This window comes from Falco rusticolus, chromosome 14 (genome assembly GCF_015220075.1).
Source record: "Falco rusticolus isolate bFalRus1 chromosome 14, bFalRus1.pri, whole genome shotgun sequence".
NCBI lineage: Eukaryota > Metazoa > Chordata > Aves > Falconiformes > Falconidae > Falco > Falco rusticolus.
The window spans coordinates 21,009,838-21,025,490 of NC_051200.1; the positions used below are offsets into that span (position 1 = coordinate 21,009,838).

At 40.2% G+C, this 15,653-nt stretch overlaps 1 protein-coding gene across 7 annotated transcripts in view; it reads right to left on the minus strand.

The window, feature by feature from the left end:
• ZNF711 (zinc finger protein 711) overlaps nt 1-15,653 on the minus strand; it is a 58,705-nt gene that overhangs the window by 40,027 nt on the left and 3,025 nt on the right. For 3 of the 7 annotated variants that reach the window (XR_005107446.1, XM_037407813.1, XM_037407819.1), the window contains 3 exons: nt 8,075-13,600; nt 7,137-7,276; nt 4,939-5,099 (listed from right to left, as the gene is read on the minus strand). The gene's annotated coding sequence lies outside the window, so the exon portion shown is untranslated. Of the gene's footprint in view, nt 1-4,938; nt 5,100-7,136; nt 7,984-8,074; nt 13,601-15,653 lie in introns of those variants that run through there. The other 4 variants (XM_037407815.1, XM_037407814.1, XM_037407816.1 and 1 more) reach the window with 4 other exon arrangements.

The window sequence follows — 15,653 nt, forward strand, 5'->3', positions numbered from 1 at the left end:
CGCCGAGGCCGCTGCCCTCACTCTGCCCGCGCCGCCGAGCGCGCCTGTGCGCCGCGGGGGAGAGGCGGCCGCGGGGCGGGGGGGAGAGCGCGGACCCCCTCCGTCGCCGCCGCCGCTCGCTGCCTCCCGCGGGGGTGCGCAGGGGTGGCCGCGGGACGCTCGGCCCCGGCTTCCCCCGGGGAAGTAACAATGCCCAGGGAACAGCCGGTGCGGCCGGGGGAGGGTAGGGGGCCCCGGCGAGCAGTAACGCAGCCCGCACGGAGCGCCCGGCACGGCACCGCGCCCGCGAGGAGGCGGCGCCCTGAGGGAAATCGTGATCAACGTCCGTGTGCGGCCCCCCGGCCGCGCCGCGCCCCACACGCACTGCCCCTTGCACACGCGGCTGCGTGCGGCCCCGGCGTCGCGCCGCGCATTTTGGAAATCCTTTGCTGAAACAAGGTCGGGTCCAGCCCCATTTCTGTATTCTCTATTGAATGTCAAGTATTTCTATATATACACACTTATTTCGGAGAGAATGCAAAAGCAAGCGTGAAGGTAAAAGGTTTCAAAAAAGGTTATGGAGATCCCAGGTGAACTGGGCCTGCCTCACTGTCCTCCCGGCCACCTTCAGTTCCCCACGAAAAGATGAGGGCACCCCGACGCAGCAGCTGTGCCTGTCCTTGTGCAATAATGAAGCAGTACTCTGACATTAAAGACATGAGGTTTGGTATTTAAAATGCACTCTTGCCCGTAGTAGTAGTCTCACGTATAGAATTAACAAAAACCCTGACAGAAACCACTGGCGTAAATCACAGTATTCACATTTTTTTCAATTGTTTCAGGTACAGCTGCGTGAATACCAGCATCTCTACTCAAGTAGTTATCTTAATACAACATTGGTAGATCTAGCAAAAAAGAAGAAAAAAATAAAAGTCTAAAGAATTAGCATGAATACACCTTAGTAACCATAACAGTAAAATCAGTCAACACCTGAAAACAGCATACGCTTCCAAATGTAAATATGCAAAAGCTTGGGGCTAGAGAAGCCCAGAAGGTCCTTTCTCTGATTTAACTTAACAGGTTGTAACTGTCACTTTTTCTAAACCTGCTTTAAGCTAAGGGTATTTTAGCATACACCCCCCTCTGGTTTAGAAACTGACTTACTACATCTGTGCACAGGCTACGATGAACGGATTGTAGTACTGTTTTGTACTGAATTTCAAATGCCTGAATTTCAAACACCATTAGGGAAATAAAAGCAATTCTTCTCTTTTTTTTCCTGCTTGAAATACAGGTAACCCATAGAAATGGATCTTTGTGTTATAAAGTTTTGCCTTTACAGTTGCATTTGACATTAATTTTGTTCATAGACAAAGAGTGGGATTCAGTTGCCTACATGTCTGATAGGATGTCCAAAATAGATATGGCTGATAGAGGACTCGCCCTCTTCTAAAACAGCAGCAGGACATCAGATGGAATGCCAGGGAGTGTCAAAAATGGCACCAGGCAGCTATGTGTAGGTACCAAAATCATGCAAGTAAATCTCATTTTGCACTACACCATTCAATACAGAGTTACAGGGGTTTTTGTTCTGTAATTCTTAAAAGATTCTTACTCCGGGACTCTCACCTCCTTAGCACAGAACTCTGAGACCTCTCCAACGTTTGACCCTCCTCCCCTTTATTTAAGAGGTAAGCAATACAACAGTGAGGTAAAGCTGTCCGTAACATGCCACACACCGAAGTAAACACGTAAAAGTATCTAGTCAGTTCTTCCAGCTCTAGCAAAAGATACACATCCTAATGACAGAATAATTTCAACCTGATCAACACAATTAAGGAATGACAGGAAAAATACCTGAAAAAGGTAATCACAAAAACTGAATACTTAGGGAAATGGTGAGAGAGAATCTCACAAGGTGATACAATCAGAAATGCAGAACTACAGAGAGATTAATTATCCCCTTCAACAAAACCCCATCTGTGCTGGATTCTGTCTTCTAGAGAAATATCAAGGGAAATCTCAAAAGCAAAATGAACATAAAATAGCAACAAGGCTATTGCCAACAGCATGACGCAATGTTCAACATCAGACCCAACGTGCAAATTTGCAGAGGGAGGCAGCAATTACAAAGCATTGGTCAGAAGCAGAGAATGAAAAAAACCCACCAAGACGCCAAGATCACAGCGACCCACTATCAGAAAGTGCAGCAGTGAATCACAAAGAAAGCACAAAAGCCACAACACCATGCTATTTATCAATTTAAACTGTTTATACTTGACGGGGAAATAGCACATCGTAACTGTGATACCTAGCAGATGGCCAGCATTGCTCCTTACCTTTCATTTCACAACGCAAAGAGTTCAAGGAATTACAGAGCGGCTCTGCTCTCCAGGTAAGAAGCAAAACAACCAAAGCACAGTGCTTTGCAGACTGCATATTCAAAAAGGTACTCCCTAATATTATTCTTGTTTAGAAGTGACACCAGTGTATTTTAAGCAGTTTCTTCACAGTTTTCTTTCACATACAACTGCCTGATGTTAATACTGATGACCTGACCACAAGTGGTGAAGTGTATCAGGAGCAGCTCCTGTGGCTGATGTCCTGCAACTCCTGATCTGCCCACCCACAACTAAACAGCAGGCAGCAGAAGTCTGATGAGGAAGGCTTCATTCCCTGTGAAACTTCATTCATTGCAGGTTAAACAGCCTGAGTGCATTGCTTCCAGGCAGCTCTTCTCTCACCAACACCAGGTATATTTGACAGGATTGCCTTATCTCTTGCTCCTATTCCTTTTCAAAGAGTGGTCGAATGTTAAATAGAACACTCAAATTCTGTGATCACTTTCAGGTTGGTAAACAGAGCTACAGAGGTCAACAACCAGAGTTTGTTCAGTTATGGCATTACTGGAGGCTAACAAGTGACAGAAAAAAAAGCAATTCAGCGACAAAATTCACTGACACATGAGGATCTGACTTTCTGGGGTCAAAACAGTTTAAACTGATAGTCTATGACTGAACAGATGTGCTAACACCACTTCTGCATGTTTCTGAAGATAACAGAACTATTTTCACTTCTCTTATTTCTGATAGAAATTGAAAAATGACTGGATGATAGTAGGATGCTTTTACTGAACATGCAACAAAATTCTTGACACTGATGTTACAAGCATTGTTCTAGGCTGTCTGCAGTCTCAGAAGACACTGTAATGCAGGTTTGCAAGCAGTCGACGCTCAGAAAAATCTCTGGATTCTTTTTAATGAATTTTGGTGCATGTGTTTCAACTATTCATGAAAAATTCCTCTGCCAGCATTAGATGATTTAGCAGTTGGCAAATCTGCCCTTGATATATACATCAGGTGCAGACTCAAATGCCTGTGGGTATCTTGCAGCAGAAGTAAAACCATTAAAACTTACCCACTTTGGACATTTCTTACATTGGGGGCGAAGAAAAAAACTAAACCAAAACAGCCGTTTGTGGCTGAAAAATAGAGAACGCCACCAGGGATGGCAACTAAGTTACAGAGCCAAGAAAAACTGCCAGCTTTGGAGCCACCTCTCCTTTTTTCCCCAGCAGGAAGCTGTACCTACTCACTAAATACTTGCAAGGAACAGGAAGCAAAGCAAAGGTGTCTGAATAGGTTTCTGGCTTCTCTGCTAACGTACTTGCCTAGGGAAGCCCGTGCAGTCTGGGCAATTACAGAGTTGTGGAGGGCACTGAAAGTGCCAGGAAGCAGTTAAGGCATGGAGCTGTTGCAAGGAGAGCATTCCGATTTATATAAAAGAAATGCCGATATTTTCACCTTTCTAAAAAGTTAAGATTCTGAGATGTCTTATAGTTTCATGTATTATCTAACACTACAGAAAATCATTTAATACGAATGTTAAAATAATGTGCTTGAGACTCTTTGGAAAATGGGAAATATATCCAGGACTGCAGTATCTTTAATTTGTTAGTGGCAAGGTAGTCTATTTTCTATAGCTTCATTTATTTTCATTATTTCTGAAAAAAATTACCAAGAAAGCCACTGCATTTTTAAAAGCAAACTTTTTCAGGTCTTAGTATCCGTAAAATGATGAAGGAAAACAAAGTGAAAAAGAAACAAGGGACAACAGAATGGGCTTACAAGCTGAGGTTGCTGCATCAGCCAGTACTTGATGCATCTTGGGATAGTGGGAAGCCGAATGCCTTGTTATGTTTGTACAATGCTGCCAGTGTCAGTGGGACAAAATGGGTATTGGCTGAGAACAAAGCCTTCCTTCTACCTAATCCTGCAGGTCACTGGCGTAACAAGAATACAGATTCTGACTACACTATCCAAAATTTGATGTAATTTGTTGTTTTCTTTCTTTAAATATTGTGTCTTTAACCAGAGCAACGTCAGTCAGGGCACAACAGGCTCTACATGCTACAATGCCTTGAAGAATCTTTGTAATTATAGTTAAGAGAAATTCACAGTCCTACTAACAGAATTCGATTTGGAACCAGCATGTGGAGGGAGATCATGACAAAGAGCGAGGCAAACATCAAAAATAAACGGGTGAGCCAAATGGAGAAACTGTACTTGGCAAAAATGGTCTTTGACAAGTCTTCCTGAGAAATATGGAAAAAATATAACCCCTTACCCCCTTTGATACGGATTTAAACCATCCCAGGAAGCAAACAAAGAAAAGTAATGATTAGCATGCATATTTGTCATTTCTCATGGTGAAACGTGAAACAACTTTTTCCTTTCTCGTAAGTTTCTTCTAAGGAAGGGCAGTTTTCTCTTGTTTAGGCACAGGACGTACAGTTAATCACAGAAGAACCCCATGTCCCGACAGATATGCAACAATTTAAGCAATACGTAGAAGCAGCTATGTAAACTGTAAAATCAGGTGTTCACAAAAAGTCGTCACCAATTGCACAGTAAAATCAGATGCTAATAGCATGTTTTGTTTTATAATTATCTTCTATACCTTTTCTTTGCAACAACTTCTAGTGCTTTCCAATAGTTATGTCTATTTCCTCTGTGTCACAGCCCACAGGGTCTTACTGATCTCTCAGCATTTGGATCGTCCACTGATCACACAGCATTCCAAGACATTCCAGATACAGGAAGCACTGGTACTTAGTATTTCTGTAAAGAGATTAGAATTAAATCAGTAGCACGACATATGCTCCCCAGTATGCTTGCTATTAAAATAATCTGTATCTAATCAAACTACATTTATGTATTTCTTTTATTAGTATCTGAATGTCTGTGCTGCTTCTGAATGTGTGCTTACCAGTAGCTTTGGGAGATCAGCAGGGCCAGCTAAAAAGCAGGAACAGCAGAACATTTGATTGCTACTGAGGTGTATTTTTTTTTTTTTTTAATATAAACGAAGTTTCTCTAGCCTAAAAAGGAGGGCTGAAGAAATCACTGGGCTACTGTAGAAGATAAAAAAATGCCCTGACATGGCCATTAACATTTCTCTTGACCTGCAGCGATCCTTTCTAAGTAATCCATAGACCAAAAGCACTACTCTGGAAGGAAAACGCTGTATTTTCTTTCCTTCATCATTTCTCCACTGCATTAACAGCAAACAATTAAGAATGCAGGACTCTAAAACACACACGTGCACACATACTTCTTGGAATACTTAGAACATTTTTCTACCCATAAAATTATTTTTAGGGATATTACATGACATGGGGGGAAAAAAAACACCACTTCAGATGGGTAAATTAGGTTGCAGGCTCTGATATAACGCACGACTGGCAAAAGATTTACTTGTACAACAATACACAGGTAGACAGGTAGTGTTCTCACCTTAATTAAGGACAGAGCACATCACAACTTTTTATTTAATTATTTTTCCATTTACGCTGAAGGCCCCACCTTAATATTCTTCTGCAGTTGAAAAAAATACCTTTCTGAACTGTGAGTTTGCTTTTTGTAAAATGTTAACATTTTTCTTTTACAATTAACTTCGCCCATTTTGTCTTTTTTTTAAAGTCCATTATAAAAAGAAATGCCTGTTTTTTACTGATGCCTTATACCAATTATTGGTGCCTCCTGTACAGAAGTAACCCAAAAGGCTCATTCACATAAACCAAATTTAATCACAAAACACTGCTCTATCAAGATCTGGGCCAGAAAGACATTAGTAATTGACTAACACAACAGTTTTAATGAGACTGGTTTTTTAGGCACAGAAAGGTCTTACGGTAAATACATCTGTCTACAGATCATTCAGTTGTTGGGCAGGGGGTAGGGGAAGCTTGCTAGCACACTTAGTCATATAAATGATTTCATAAGGTCTGGAATAATTTAATTACCCTGTACATCATACTATCTGTACTTTAAATACATAATAGCGACTTTCCATGAAGCTTTAATAAATTTGAATTATGAAGTGGTGGAGGGAGGGGAACAGGAACCCAAGAGTCTCAAAGGAAAGGTACTTTCTAAGAGGAAAGTACTAACAGAACTATTAACAGCCGTATTTTTCAAACATCAGTTGAAATTTTTTTGTATCATTATTCAGGAGAGAGTTTGGAAAAGTATTATAAATTTTAAAGAGTTTACCGTGACAGTAAAGGTAACAAGACAGTTGTTACAGGAGAGCACTCATATTATCATTACAGAAGTTTTCAGCATGGCTGGAAACTATCTTTGGCCATATTCCAGTGAAATCAAAAGAGATACTGGCATGAAAAAGCAGTGTTGGTGAAACGGACAAAGCTTTTAGGCATTTGTTTTTTCATGTCAGCCATATGAATTCCCTTCACTGCACAGGGAGTTGGAACATACAATTCCAGTAATTCCTCTGCCAGAGCTAAGGGATCTCTCTGCATTGACTGAACCGTCTGTTCTTAAGGGGCTGTTTTGGGCAGCCATCCCTCAGTTTGGTGAAAACCCTGTTTATATGACTTATAGTATCTTAAGTGTAAACGACTCAGAAAAAGATTAAAAAATTGCAAAACTTATCCAGTCTAGAATAGAACTGGCAGGTATGTGATATTCCTGTAGAAAACACCTGGATAGTAAAAGGTGGTTTTAGGCTTTTTATTAGGTCACATCTTTACTTTGTGACATAAATACTACCAATTTGAATTATGATAATTTGTACTCAGTAACAAGGCAGAAGACTATATAATATATATGCATAGGTATGTTATCAATATATACCTGATACTGTCTCCCCTCTGCCTAACCTGCATAAGGGGAACTCCTGCTTGAATGGCCAAATGTCTCATACTGAGGTCACTGGTTAGAAAAACAGGCTGTTGCTGGCTCTGGTCTCCCCTAATGGCTGAGAATGCATGGGACTACGCAAAAGAGAAAAAAAAGTTATTAAAAATATGCATAATAATATACTGCAGATTACTGGAAGTGTTAGTTTACACTGAAATATAAAAATAATAAAGCTCACTACTGCATGTATGACATTGACGCAGTTAACATTAAGACTTCTAATGTTCCGTCTTTTTAAGTTAATTTTAGTGTCAAACCCTTATCTTGCAGCCACAAATAAAAGTGAATTCAAAGCAGCAACATATTCTTTGAGGTTTTGGGGGGTTTTTCACTGTTACACTGAACAGTGCCATAATATTTAATTTTCTGTATTCCTATAATAATTTTTAAAAGGTTCTAAATTCATGACAGGGATACCTTCAACATTTTCCAATTTTATGTTAAAAAAAAAAAAATCAGATCATCTTCATGGCCCAAAATACCAGAAAGCTCCAGTCTGTTTCTGCAGTAGAACCATGCTACTTATGAGGAAAACATTTTGTTGTCATTTAGTTGCCTCATGGTAAACAAGTTCTCTGCATAAGTTATAGGTAGGAGCTGCAACAGTTGCTCATGTTAGTGAGGAGGATTAAAGTGAGGAAACACAACTAAGGAAACTGCATTTCTAAAAATAAATGAAAATGAATAATTTGTAATTAATAGAGGAAAGCCATACAAGACATTGGATAAATCAGTATTTCAGAATTTAGCTTCAGAAGCAAGGGAAGCAGACACTGACTTCTGGCTGACACATGAGGCCTGGAGATTTTGTAAAGTCTTTTATGATTAAACATTTCAGAAAGATGCTACTCCATAAGTAACAGTGAATTTACCTCTGATTACACAGAGACCAGACATCTCCATTTGCGGCTGAGGGGCTCCAGCAAAGTAGAGAAAGCACGGGGACCGTTTCCTTGGCTCAGAAAGCAGGTAGCCCAAGCTCTATTGTGGCAGGTCCGCGGCTGCCAAGGGAAGGTGAGGGCCAGCAAGAGAATTCCTGCCTGGCACTTTCCCTGCAAGAGCAGAGGCCAGACTTTCCCATCTGTGGCCAGTGATCAAACATTAAGATAACTGAATATTATCGTTTAAAAAGAGTGGATGCTGTCTTGCCAGACGTATTGCTAGAAGAAGGAAAACATCATGAAGAAGCAAAATAAGTATGCTATATTGTTCATAAAACGAGTAAGTGATGTTCATTTGCTAAAGGTACCTTCACATAAAAATGTAACAACCTGAAGTAATTATCAAAACTAGATACCTTCCGGAGAAGCAGCATTCAGGGCAGCTGATCTGCAGGAGCTGGTGCTCTCAGATACAGGTTTGGCTTCCTCTCTTGCCTCTCAGCCAGCTCTGGTGAGGGCTCTGCAGGCTGCAGAGCAATACGCTTGCCAGCATGGAAGCAAAAGCTCAGACAAGTAACAATGGGCTTTTCACAAGCTCACGTTTTCATCACCCCCGCGTCTAGCGAGGAGACAAGGCAGGCAGAAAGGTCCCACGGGCTGCCTCCGGGCTGCAACTAGCAGCCTGCAGCACGTGAAGGCTGCAAGTCCTGCAGCCCTTGCCCAAAGCGCTTCCTTCACAGCAGGTTTTCTTCCCTAACAGAGTGTGCAGGATTTGGTCTAATTCACACCTTGGAAATGCCAGCAGCAGTTGCACGCAGTCAGAATTAGTTCCAAATTAAACAGCACCATCTCCCGGTGAAGGTAGGCTCGTGCCTCATTTCCCCCCCCACTAAATTTCCAAGATACTAATACTATACAAATGTATTTTACAGGAAATAATGTATTGGACTGGATTCTTTCTTTTCTCTTTTACATCTTCATTACAAAAACAAGCCTGATTTCTTGTGTCTAAAGTAAATGAGACAGATCAAATCTGTACTTGGGCTCTCTACCTATACTGACACATCTCGTACTTGCAAAATTTGCACATACAGAAACAGACGACAGGAAGAGACCAAGCGAGTCAGGGCACCTAACAGGCTGAGAACAGCCAGTAATGGAAGCATAAAGTATGCAAACAGTAGAAATACATGAAGCACTACTGATACATCAGTGTAACTTCCAGCCAGCAGCATCTAAGTCATTAATTGACTGAGCTGGAGCAGAGTCTGTGGCTGGATTTGCAGCACCAAATAAAGCAGACTAATACAAGTGGGGCCCCACACCGACGCTTCACACACTTCAGAAAAGTTTGCTTTTCAGAATGTGTCTGAAACTTCGGCCCAGGCACGGAATGTTCATCAGAGATGGAAGCACACACTCTGGTTAGTTTAACCTAAAGGGGAACCAGTTTGTGCACTCCCAGGCTGCTCCGAGGCGTGAACTGCAGCACGCCAAGCGTAACAACCGGGATGTGTCCTACCTGAAAGCACACACCCAACCTGAACACCGCTGCCTCCCTGAAGAGGTGTCTGATTTTTTTTAAAAGTAATTTAAAATGTGAGTACATACTGCTGGATTATGCATTTTACAAAAAAAAAACAAAGCACTTTGTTTGCTTGCTTGTTTAAAACTTCTGCCCGATTTCATTTGACATAGCCTAGTTCTGACATGAAAAGCAGGGAATAGTAATCTCTCATACAACCTCTCCTCACACAGAAATCCATGCTGATGTGCCTGGAATTCTACATGTGCTACGCTGCTTGCTGAGATCGGGGCTCAAAATCATTTGGTGGTCAAAATGTAAGCACAAGTAAGATTCACACAGTAGTATTACAATGTATCTGGGTTTGTTTTCAGTTTCTTCCTAAAATCCCTAGCAAAACAAACTTTCTCAGAAAACATTACTCGAGACACCTGTTCTGAGTTCTAATTTCTCATTTAGAGATGACTGCTCCACACACAAAGCAAAAACTGCTTTTCTACACCCATTAGCTTGCATTTATAAACAATAAAATTAATTTGCCATTTTCTTGTCCAGTCATTCATTATTATACGCTCCCTCTGTATTTTTTCATAGTAAGGCTTGGTTTTGACGGCTCTGAGTACTGTGGTCTCATCAGCAAACTGTGTCACCTTACTAGCACTGCCTTTTGCCTGTCTTTACAGGGAAAAAAACCTTCAAGACAGGTGGCCAATCCTTCCTCTGGTCAAGTATAACTAGTAAACAAATGAAACTGCAGGCATGGCTCTGCAGCAGCCTAAATGGGTCGAAGTCTGGAGAGCATACGGATCTCTTCCCCTCTGGCTATGTACTCCTGCCCCTCTCCTTGCACAGGCGCTGGTGCCAGTAGCAGCAGTCAGCGTTCGTGGGCTGACCAGGCTGGCCCTGCTCACCCAGAAGCTGGAACAGCACAAGGACGACACAAGGGAAGCAGCTGTAGCATACAGCTGGAGCTCGTAACCAAATTATCACTCTTTTTAATGCTGGTCTTTTCACCCGCCTAAAATGAAATATTTATTTGAGCATCCTTTTAAAATAGTCCCTGGTTCTTTGTTTTCTCCTATGCAGAGATTTCTCCTAGATTCACTTCATCTTTGATGAAGAGTTTCACCTTCTCACATACATGCAGATGATCCTGGAAATCAAATACTGGGCAAATAAAAGCAAGATTTTAAACTCAGGTTACCTTTAATTACTCTATGACCTTTTTTGCTATTCGTATCGGTATATTTGTATTGTGATCGGTTGGATCACAAAGTCAGGTCTGGCTTCCACTACGATTAGGAACGTGTGATATGCCCCACACGCCAACATCTGTTACCCTCAGTGGCTGCCCCAGTTACCAGCCGTTTCAGCAGTAAGTGCTGGGTTATGTTGTGCTGCACAGTATGGAGGATTCGTCTGGTTCCTGGATGGGGGAACAATGAGATTTCGAGCATTAGCAGTGGTTTGGGGCTTCTTTTTGTACCACAGATTGGTTCAACAGCCATACCGCAGGTTTAGATGCACTGCTGCAATGACTATGCAAGAGCTGTGTATTACAATTTGTCTATGACAGAGCAAGTATCAGTGATATACACTAATGGGGCTCAATGAAAGAAGAAAAAACCCACATTGTCTGTGTGCTTGGGACAGGTATCAGTGGGGAACAAAGAAAGATAAAATGCTGAAAGCAAAAAGCAGCTTGAATTGCCAATGCCTAGGGCCAAAGAACAGGAAGAATTGTTTAATCACCAAGCCTCCTGTCAGTGTTTATTGGCGTTACTCCTTTTTTTTAAAAAAACCCCAACAAACCACAAACAACTTGCGAAAACAAAGCCAACCCTTAATAGCAAATAAACTGGCAAGACAGATTTGGTAGTCTCGAGTTAAAGTCGTAAATGTATTTATCAATCTTTAAAGCTTGCCTGGTTAGCCCTGAGAAAGAGAAGCAACAACCTAGAGTGAAGTTCTGCACTTAGCAGTAAAATGCTGAATAACTGCTAAATGGTCTGGTAGGATGCTTTGATTTAGTTTTCAATTGTGTAGACAGCATTTTGGCAGAGGATTCCATATGGCAAGCTTGTTGATTTAAATACCCAGAGGTTAAAAATTAATCAGAATACCAGACTACTTTTGCTTTACTTCCATTTTGACTATAAAAACCCTTTTAACTGCATCCAAAGTAATTTACCCAGCTTTTCCACTTTTACAGCAGTAGACCCAGTAAAATATTAAAACAACTATGATAACCAGTGCTACTGCAGGAAGGACAGTTACTAAAAATCAGATCTAGAGTGTTCCAAAGGTGGTTACATTTGGGGCCCATGCACCAATACTCCATCCAGTCCATTCTTAAGTAACCACATCTTCAAATAAAAGTATTAATTTTTGGCAACATTATTTTAATTTAAAAAGTAATGTCAAAAAAAGGAAGGTATTTTGCTATATAATTATTTATTATTGAATACTGCAGGGGTCAAGAGATGCAGCATTTCTCCTGTTTGTCTAAAGATGTTACTTAACACACATCTTATTCTAAATTTGATGCAAATGCACTCTGCCAGGCTTCGGGTCAACCACGTCCAAGTTAGCATTCCCAAAAGTCCAAGATAATACGCTTTCTTGGGAATGGGGTATGTTACCCCAGTCATGGCATGGCGTGACCCAGGTCAATGATCTTTTCGCCAGCTGTAAGCGTGGCAAAGCCTCTCACTTTCCACAACAGACTATGCAGATATAATTGAAACATCACATTGCTATCTGTCATTATGACATTGATGCCCCTTCTATGAAAAAGCAGCAATACAACCCACAGTAGAGTCACACACTATATCCCCTCTGCTTTTAATAGTAAGACTTGTAATGGGATAAGAACATTGCTTTATTTTCATTAATTCAGGGCTTCTTTTCCCCCCTCTCCTACAGCACTACTTCCTCTGCTAATACAAAGGATATCCCTAGAACGGGATGTCCCCAGCCGTCCTCATGATGGGAAGGTTCTTTTGACAGGGATTCTGCATCATTTGTTGATGCAAACAGTCTGGATTTGGGTAACCTTTTCTGGAAGTTTGACCTTGATCTCTATGGAAAATTCTTTTCTTACTGCTATTTATAGGTAATATTGGTATTGACCTGGCTATGTTTTAGGATACATATAAACAGTTTCAATAATGTAGCATTCTATTTCTTTGGAGTTGCACTAATATTTGAACAGCGTACTCCGTTATCTAATCTGGTATATTGGCTACACCTGGAGGCTAGCTGCACATTCATAAACAACAGACTGGGTCACAGAGAAAATTTTGCCTTGAATCCACCAGATAATCAGATGAGCTTTGTAATACTGCCCTGGTATTTTCTTGCTAATTTCCTATCAAGTCTAAGGGCCAAGCTACGTGTAAAAAACAAATACACTAGCTACAGGACCAAGATTTACTACTCAGATGACTAGATTACTTTTTTAAAAAGGAAAGTAACAACTACATAATGGAGAATATGATATTAAGATACCTGATTTTTTTTAAACTAAAGAGATTTTGATCAACCTGGGGGAAAAAATTAACTTGCCATTACACAGCACAATTAGGGTCTAAAGCAAAATACCTGAGACAATAACGAGCATGTGAACATTGAGGATTACAGTGATTACCTACATTATGGATTACATGGCCTACACATTCTAAAAAGAGAAAATTCTGCACTTAGATCCCAGATTTGATGCACTGTAGCGGAGTTATTGAGCTTATGCAGATTGTAAATGAAGATCAACATCTACTTTCATGGATCACATTGCAGGGTCTAAATTTAGTTCATCATTAAAAATATATTTAACAAGCTGCATTTACATAGCATACATTTAAGCAAACAAACCAATCCCACACCCTACCTGCAAAAAGGTTTTTCATTTTTACATTGACAATAAATATTGGTAGGACAGAACTTGTCTGTATTACCCAGGCAGGTCTTAAAGTCTTCAACTCCAGTGCAGTCGGCTGTATATTAAAACAAAACAAACATTTATTTAATGCAATTATACATTAACATACTGTTAGTGGTCTGTATTTCTAATTACATCAGAAATTTAAGCTGCATATGACATAGTCTGAAGACGATACTAAGTCTTACTTTCCAATGACTTGCGCCTTCAAAATTTGAAGTTATATGAGAAATGAAAGTTTATCTGCTTAAATTACTTTACTCTGATTTCGTACCCATCTTCCAGTTAGCCAGTAAGCTGTATAGCTTATATCATTATGATTTTTGTTGCATTATTTAAGTGCAGTTGTATCTGAATTCCACTATTTATCAACTCTGGATTGTTAGCAAAGGCTCAAAGTCTTGAAACCCATTTGAGACTCAAACCTTCTAATCATAATCTAAATTAAAACCTTTTTGTGTTGGGATTATTCCTTATTTTGGTGTACAAAAGGATCTGTTTTGCATCAACGTCAGTTCTCCTCCATCTCTTTTACTGTGTAAACCTTGTGGGCTGTAAACTATGTTCCAGAAGTTTGCAGTACTGCACAGGCACACGGCTGTCTAAAAATAACTGCCTCATCAGCAACCTTAATCAGACATCAAAAGTCACCGTGGTTGGTGCTCAAAGCTGACATTCTTTGCTACCTGTTCCTTTCCTATGTAGGACTCTGAATGAATGCTCTACTCATCGTTCATACCAGCAAGCTACAAGCTGACGCAGAGCTGCTGGTGCAAAACCACCAAAGTCCATGATTTATGGAGATGTACCTGACACCTTGACCGACAATGTTTAACCCAACAGGCAATTGCAAGACACCACTGGATATGTTGAGAGAGTCGCCAATGCAACAAGTATAATTCTGTGTAACTTTTCACAATGAGAAGAAAATGTGTTTAGAAGGAAACCAGTAAGTCAGAACTAGAGGAGATCCCTGGGCAGATCCTTCTGAGCCTACCTGGCAAATGATAAGAAGAAAGCACTATCAGAGCATTAATATTACCATTTTCCTATTGCAAGAGGGATTTTACACCATGAACAGGTGGATTAGCAGACTTGTGACTAATGCGTTATTAACTTGAAAAACTGTGCTATGGGCAGTCTTTATTTCAAGAAAAGATGGAAGTGTCCTTCCACCCCACTGTCCAAGACAATCTAATCCAACATTTACAGTTAATGAGAGATAAATCTAAATGATTACACAGTGGTCAAGGCTTGCATTCATACAGATCTATTTAAATATACTGCATTCCCTTCTCGCAAGAGGGCATCAGCATCGAAGCGCTTTCCAAGACAACCTAAATATAGGTTATATGTTACAACTATGAAGTACAGAACAAGGAAAAATCCCTAACAGTATTATCTAGGAGATAAGCAACACTACTGTTTTGTAGCTACCTGTATGATCAGTAACAACATTACAATTGTTTTAGCAACGTTACAAAAAATACTAAGGGAGTAGAAAATAACTAGCTGTGACTGTTGGAGAGCGAGCGAGCACATATGCCTTTTGATATTATTGCTGTAACATTCCATGTTATTAGGGAACTCACTGCTGATAGTACTGTAGTCTATATAAATGCAAAGTTACCCTTAAAGTGGTAATGGTTTTTTTGGCAATTGAAAGGCTTAAGTAGCATAAAAGGAATTCCAGTTCCTCAAATGACAAACCAAAACTCTATTAGAAAAATAACTGCAGCCGGTTTATACCCGTCAGGTCAGTAATACCTGATTACTAGTAACTGGTAGCTACCAGGTAAAGAACAGTTATAATAATAAATAAATAGAATTAATTTTTAGAGCATCTTTTCATAAAAAATTTTGTGACCGAAACTGTATAGTCTAACAAATCAGACACAATTTGACGTAACAACTTCTCATTTAAAATAACCTTTTTTCAATGCATTCTGGTTGTCACACGCTTTAATTACTCATGATTTTCTCCCTGTTGATCTCAAAAAAAATTATCTAAAAATACTTGCTATAAAAACAACGTAGTTTTTTAACCCATATACCAAGTAATTCTTCCGACTGAAAAAGAACTGAACCATCTTACTCATTTAGAACGC